The following is an 8,204-nucleotide window of genomic DNA, read 5'->3' on the forward strand; positions in this document are numbered from 1 at the left end:
CCATATGGAGCACTGATCCAGCACTATAGCCCCAGTCTCCTCAAGCCTTCAAACTTCCAATGCTGGGGATCTTGCTTTCAATGCAATCACCCAAAACCTAAGTAGAAATCAGTCATGATAGTTATATTACTTCAAGCTAGCTGTCATGATGATGGCCCCAAAAAGCATTGCTTAAGTCAGCAGTTCTCAAAGAGTTTCAGCATCACTTTGGAACTTGTTAGAAATGCAAACGCTTACATCCCATCCCAAACCTACTAAATCAGAAACTCTGAGTTTTGACAAACCTCCAGGTGATTCTGATGCAGGCTCAAATGTGGGAACTACTGATGTACATTTAGAGGTTGATAATAAATGGCTATTTAATATGAAAGACAATTGACTTTGAAAACAATTTCAAAAGAAAAGTTTTAAAAATAAAAATGAACAAATTGAGGACTATATTAGAGATTAGGTCCAGAGTACAAATGGTAAAGAGAGGTCATCAGAGGATTAAGTGAAGAAAGCAATGAGATATCAATGGAGGTGACCTAAGACTGTTTGGTAAAAAAGGGAAAAATGAGATAAAAATGAGTATTGATTTTCCTTTCTTCCTTGTTAAATCTTGGATGTTTTCTGCCATGTGTGAACCTTAGGTAGAGAGAGTCTATTTATGGCCTATGAATATGCCACAGTTGAAGACCAGAAATGACACTTGAGCTGAGACATATTTGAGAGTTTGCCTATCTGCCTCTAAGACTTTGTCTGTGTTCGTTGGCAGGGCTCAATAGTCCTGGAAGTATGTGTTCACTCTTAATATATGGGTCAAGACTTTGAAGACATTTTCAGAAGAAATAAATGCATGTCTTTAATTGAGAGGCAAGTGCATCTCATGGGTTTGCATGCCAGGCCAGGATGAATTGAGTATTCCTGGTTGCAGGTGAGGTGAAAGGGCTTTTAAACACAGGGGCTTCCCAGGAATAGTCATTGCCTATAAGCAAGCCACCCACAGAGTGTTTAGAAAATGTGTTAGATAGAATTTTATCTTAATTAAACATTTAAACATGAATCCAGGGCAAGTGCGTCCCTAGTATATATGGTATTTATGGAAGAATTTGAAAAGAAGAATGCATCAACTTGACAAAATTATCTGAAAATCAGTACTTGAAGGAAATTTGCATAAAATATATACTTATGCAGATTACTACTAAATATAAAAATAAAAACAGAGAGAGACTACCTTGACACATACAGTATATATTTGGGCATAGGTGCTTTGGTATGTTTGCTGCATACTTACTCAAATTCTTTACCTTCTTCTCCACAAATTTTCTACCTTTCAGAATCTTTTTCTACCAGATGATGAAGTTAATCACATATTTCTTCTTTTAAAGATATTAGGCAGGTTTCCATTCAGCCAAAATGTCTAACCAAATATTTAAACATGCAAAACATAATTGAATAGTAAAATAATACAACTTCCTATAAAACAAGATGAATAAAATACTTATAATATTTACTATGAATCAAATACTTTCAAAATACCCTGCATTGGTGGATATCGATACTACCAGATTTTACAAATGAGAAAATTAGAGCTCATGAGGTTAAGCCACTTGCCAAAAACAACAAACAGAAGCCTAAATTATCAAAGCAGCGCTAGAACTCAAAACAGTGAGCATGAAACAAAGGCATACTCTATAATCCTTCGAAAAGAGGGATATCAGTGTGTATAATAATCATTAGGCAGAAAGAATTAAATGTTTTGCGTAGCTATTTTTATTGACTACTTATTGTTGTTAATCCTCTAAGTCAGTGCTTTCCGAGAGAAATATAATGTGAATTGCATATGTAATTGTAAGTTTCTCTACTAGCCACATTAAATACATAAAAATAAACAAGTGATATTTTAAAAACGTATTTTAGCCAGTTGCAGTGGTGCAATCCTGTAATCCCAGCTACTGGGAGGGTGAAAAAGGAGGATCACTTGAGGCCAAGAGTTCAAGACCAGCATGGGCAACGTAACCAGACCCCGTCTCAAAAAAAAGTATTTTATTTAACATACTATATAGGAAATATTATCAGTTCCATATGCAATCAATATAAAAAGTATTCATAATATATTTTACATTCTTTTTTATACATTGTGTCTTGGAATCAGTGTGCATTTAACACATAATACATCTCAATTTGAACTAGCCACCTAAGTTAGTGATTACCATATTAGACATTTCAGCTCTTTGTGTTTCTTGAACACCAGGATCTATACAATATGGAGTTATGTTCTAAGATGAACTGATAATAAGACCATGGTTTTTGTTCTCATGGCTCCTTTACTATTCTTGGAAGTAAAATAACCTGGCGTGTTTATTAAGCACTCTCCCCACCCACCAAAAAAAATAATAATAATAACAAACCACTGTTTAGTGATTTCTTTTCTAAAGGTTTTTCTTTTTCTAGCAAAAGAGATGACTCCCCCATAAATAAGGATATTCTTATTAAGAAAAAAGGGGGGAAAAGAACAACAAAATAAAACAAGAAAATAAAATGATTAAAAGAACTTATCTGATAGATTTTCAATGCCCAGAAGGTGAAATGTTGCAGGTTTAAGAAAAATATACAGGAAGATTATGCTGGAATTGATACTCAGTTAATGAATTGTGAAGACTTCCTTAGTAGAGAAAATTGAAGAAATGATGGTATTAAAAGACTTCCTAGAGTCCTGACCAGAGGGTTTCTAGTAGTGGTTAATTGCTAAGCTCCAGAGGAGAGTAAAGCAGGCAACTCAAATGGCTGCTAGAAAGACAGGCGGTTGGCTTCTTGCCTTTCAGGAAAAATGTGAAGTTGGCCAAAAAAAAAAAAAAAGAAAGCTATCTTGAAAAAACAATGAGTTTTCCCTTGGGATTTTGTGGTGTAGAGCATCACTCTCTCAGATATAAAGGTCAGAACTTTCATCTCTGATAATAGGGTCAGGACCGAGACCTGCATCAAGAGACTATTGACTCTCTCTATCAACGTGTTAGTGGTTTTTGTGGTCTGATATCCAACCCAAGCCCCATTCCCAGATGGATCTGAACATTTCTGTAAGAAGTTAGCCTCAAGTCATTAATTAAATCATACAGTGGAGATTTATTGAGAGTCTAATGGGAGTTAGGCACTACTGGGAGATGAGGGGTCTCAACTGAATTAGATATGTAAAAAGTCTGAGAGAAAGACAATGGTAACTGTCTTTTCTGACCCTTAAGGGCATAATGGCATCCTCAAAGGTCTCAGAAAGGAAGTGAAGTAGGAGTAGAGTCTTGAAGCATAAAGGGAAGCATAAAACATTGGTGGAGTGGGGCAATCCTGGCATAGGAGGAAGCTTCTTGCCTGAATTCCCAACCAATATCACTTATCAATAGGATAACTATGCCTCCTGGTTTGCCTAGGAAAATCCAAGTTTGCCTGTATCCTAAAGAAATTATCAACTATATCTTTTATTCTCACGGTGCTGTTCTCTAGGCTCCTTTGAGTAGTAAACTTTGTGGTCACTCTATTTATCAAATATCAGATGCCTTGTTGAATGATAAACTCATTTTTGTAAAACTGTAAGTGAGGACATAATCATCAACTGCTTCCTGAAAAAATGTCACCTGATCAAATGCACATACAAAGGAAATTTTTAGATGTTCATATACATGGCAGATGAAGTAACCTAGAAGTGGCTATGTGCACATGTGTGTGCATTTACAAGTCATGTGTACATGTGTACGTATATTATGTCATGTGGCATTAAGTATAATTTTTAAAAAGAATAAAAAACAGAATAGAGAGAGACAGTTGGCAAATAAGCGCTATTTTACAGATGGGGGTCAGAAAGTCTTTCTTAAAAAGAACAATTTAACAACAACAACAACAAAACCCTGGAAGACATAAGTAAGCGCCAAAAGATCTATAGTGGGGAAGTGCTCCAGATAGGGGAAACGGCAAGTACAAAGTCTCCAAGATGAGAGAAATCTTGGCATGTATGATGAATAGCAAGGTGGCCAGAGTGGCTGGAGATGAGAAAATGAGTGGAAGAATGATCACTGATGAAGCCAGAGAGATAGTAAGCAACCAAGTCCTGGTGGACTTTATATGACATGGAGAGTAAATTTCGGTTTAGTTTTGAAAACTCTAGGAATGCACAGGAAGAATTCTGAGCAGTAGACTGATAGGATCTGGCTTGGATTTTAGAGGAATTATTCTAGTTGCTGTATGGAAAATGGACTGAAAGTGGAAGGGGGATGGGGATAGTTAGAAGGCCTGAGTATTTTTATGACTGTTTATTCACTTGTTACTGCAGCATAGAAACGTATTTCATTATTTTCTTTGATGGCTTTACTTAATTTCAATATTCTTTTCATTTAAAAGAGTGTGTTCTTATTTTAGCACAATTTATTTCATCTCTCCAGGGACACCAATTGACAATAAGACTTTCCCTTTTCATATTCTAGGGTCATCAAGCCTGATCATAAGCCCTACCTTCTCCTCATGCTAAAGAATTAAAAGGCATTAGATTGTAAATTTCAAAAAAATAAATAAATAAAATGGATCATTGTCTCTTATAAAGTCCCTTCATTCTTCTCTGAAATTATCCTCTCTTCTTCAAACTTCTTCCCTTGAGATTCCAGTATCCCTCACTTTCTACATATTTCTGCATCCAGACAAAACATGTGTACTTATTCTCCATAGACTACCCACATTCTAGATCTATCCCTTTTTTCACTTTCCCAACACAGAATGTTATCTCCTTTGTGGCCTGTCAAGAATGCTGAATGGTTTGTGATAGCATCCTACTTATAAGCTAATGAGTCAGCCTGCTTCAGTTTCATGGATGCTGGCAGAAAATGTGAAACACTTGTTCAGAGACAAAAGCCTTCATTATTCATAGCTCAGCAAGCAGCATGAGTTTACTGGTTACATTCATTCCTTTTGGCACTCGAGTCACAGGGAAATGATGTGTAGAAATCTAGATGGATGTTCCACACAGTGGGTTTTTGTTGAGGAATCTCAAGCTTAGGAAAAAGTCTTTTACAATGGGATGCAAGAAACCTACCTAAACGTTGCTTTGGTGAAAGACATTAATTTATTATACTAGGCAGAAAGCAATTTTTCGCTCTGGAAAGAGACACCATTTCTATCTTCCAAGGTAGTTTGCAATGGAAAAATCCTTGAAAAGATGATCCAGAACAAAGGGCAGTCAGTGACTTTACTGTCAAGACATGCAGAAACATAAGAGACTCCTAGACAATTATTTCCCAACATAGTCTCCTGAAGAGCCCAGCTAGATGAATGCAGTTAATACGATGGCCAATGCTATGATGATAATAGATAATTGATATTTATTAGCTAATGCCAGAGATACCTACATTTTAACAAGTGATTCCTAGACCTCTATCAGAAAAGATTACAGTGAAACTGATCTCAAGTTCTGGGAATTCTAACCCTATTAACAGATTACCTAGTAATAATGATGTAGACAAAGTGGCTTTATTCAACATACTTTTATTCCAAATAAGTAAAGGGTCACCATGTCAGTTAAAAATTACCAATAAATTTCTGTTAGAAAGCTCATTATATGAAAATATCCCATTGATATCCAGGAAGCAAAGTAGCTTTCCTAGTGTTACTCATTTTACATGAATAATTATTAATTATTGAGACAATTAACTGGTGTATAATTAAAGACCAGGTTTTCCATAATTGTAAATATTGCTGTGCATGTTTTTGTTGAAAATCATGTGTCAATATATATTTATTTGCAAATGTGCAAGTGTTGGCTCTGGCTGCTTATCTGCTGCAGTATGATTTATTTTATCAATGTTTACAAATTATTCATGCATAATAAAAATTTTTTTTTCTAGTTTATCAGTAAACACCTCATGCCCAAATAGTGGTTGTTTTAAAGAAAATAAAATCTCAGGATAAAGAATTTTATGCTCTTTAAAAAAACTTACTGACATAAAGAATACTATTTACAAGCAAGTTGATGTAAGTTCAGAGATATCATCATTATAGTGTAATCTTATACAAGCAGTACAATTCAGCAACTAATTATCAAAGAAATTGAAAGGCGTCTTCTAGGAGTCCACTTATGGAGACTGGATAATATTAACATATTCTCTAAATACTGACTTACCAAAGAAACAAAATTTGAAAATAGTCTCTTATTTAATGCATCATCTCCCAAAAAATTATTGTTAATTAATATTTTTTCTTATTTCTCTCATACTTCTATCATATTACATAAACTCTTTAAAGAGCCTGAATACCCAAGGCAATCCTAAGCAAAAAGACCACAGCTGGAGATACTATGTTACCTGACTTCAAACTGTACTACCAGGCTATAGTAACCAAAACAGCATGTTACTGGCACAAAAACAGAGACACAGACCAACAGAACAGATTAGAGAACCCACAAATAAAGCCACACACAACCATTTGCTCTTTGACAAAACCAACAATAACAAGCAATAGGAAAAGGACTCCTTATTCAATAAATAGTACTGAGATAAAAGGCTAGCAATATGCAAAAGAGTAAAACTGGACGCCTTCCTTACACTGTATGCAGAAATCAACTCAAGATGGATTAAAGACTTAAATGTAAAACCTAAAAGTATAAAAACTCTGGAAGAAAACTTAAGAACTACCATTCTGGACATAAGACATAGAAAAAAATTCACAATGAAGATGCCAAAAGCAATTGCAACAAAAGCAAAAGTTGACAAATGGAACCTAATCAAACTAAAGAGCTTCTGCCCAGCGAAACAAACTGTCAATAGAGTAAACAGACAACCTACAGAACGGTAGAAGATATTTGCAAAGTATGCATTTGACAATGGTCTAATATCCAGAATATGTAAGGAACTTAAATTTATAAGCAAAGAACATGCAACCCCATTAAAATTTGGGCAGAGGGGCATAAACAAACACTCCTCAAAAGAAGATATACATGCTGCCAACAAGCATATAAAACTGCTCAACATCACTGATTATTAGAGAGATGCAAATCAAAACCACAATGAGATACCATCTCACATCAGTCAGAATGGCTATTATGAAAATATCAAAAAATATCAGATGCTGACAAGGTTGCAGCGGAAAAGGAATGCTTACACACTGTTGGTGGGAGTGCAAATTAGTTCAGCCATTGCAAAAAACAGTGAAGCAATTCCTCAAAGATCTTGAAGCAGAAATACCAGTCCATTCAGCAATCCCATTACTGGGTATATACCCAAAGGGATATAAATTATTCTACCATAAAGACATATGCATGCCTATATTCATTGAAGTACTATTCACAGTAGCAAAGACATGGAATCAACCTAAATTCTCATCAATGATAGGCTAGATACACAGAAAATATGATACTTATGGTACATATACACCATGAAATGCTATGCAGCCATAAAAAAAGAATGAGATCATGTTCTTTCTAGGGACATGGTTGGAGGTGGAGGCCACTCTCCTAAGCAAACTAATGCAGCAACAGAAAACCAAATACTGCATGTTCTCACTTATAAGTGGGAGCTAAACAATAAGAATGCATGAACACAAAGTCAGAAACAATAGACACTGGAGTCTACTTAGGGCGGTGGGTTGGAGGAAGGCAAGGATCAGAAAAGGTACTTAGTGAATACTATACTTATTGCCTGAGTTAAAAAATGATCTCTACACCAAAGCCCTGTGAACACACAGTTTACCTATATAAGAAAACTTCGCATGTACCCCCAAACCTAAAATAAAAGTGTTTTTGTTTGTTTGTTTGTTTTTGTTTTCTTGAGATGGAATTTTGCTCTTGTTGCCCAGACTGGAGTGCACTGATGCAATCTCGGCTCGCTGCAAGCTCTGCCTCCCGGGTTCAAGTGGTTCTCCTGTCTCAGCCTCCTGAGTAGCTGGGATTACAATTGCCTGCCACTATGCCTGGCTAATTTTTGGTATTTTTAATAAGATGGGGTTTCACCATGTTCACCAGGGTGGTCTCAAACTCCTGACCTCAGGTGATCTGCCTGCCTCAGCCTCCCAAAGTACTGGGATTACAGGCATGAGCCACTATGCCTGGCCTAAAATAAAAGTTTAAAAAAAAACACCAAAAACGAATATACACATTGAGACACTAAGGGCAAAGAAAAAATTAAATATTGATATGGTTTGGCTCTATGTCCCCACCCAAATCTCATATTGTAGCTCCCATAATTCCCACATGT

This window comes from Theropithecus gelada, chromosome 4, assembly GCF_003255815.1.
Source record: "Theropithecus gelada isolate Dixy chromosome 4, Tgel_1.0, whole genome shotgun sequence".
NCBI lineage: Eukaryota > Metazoa > Chordata > Mammalia > Primates > Cercopithecidae > Theropithecus > Theropithecus gelada.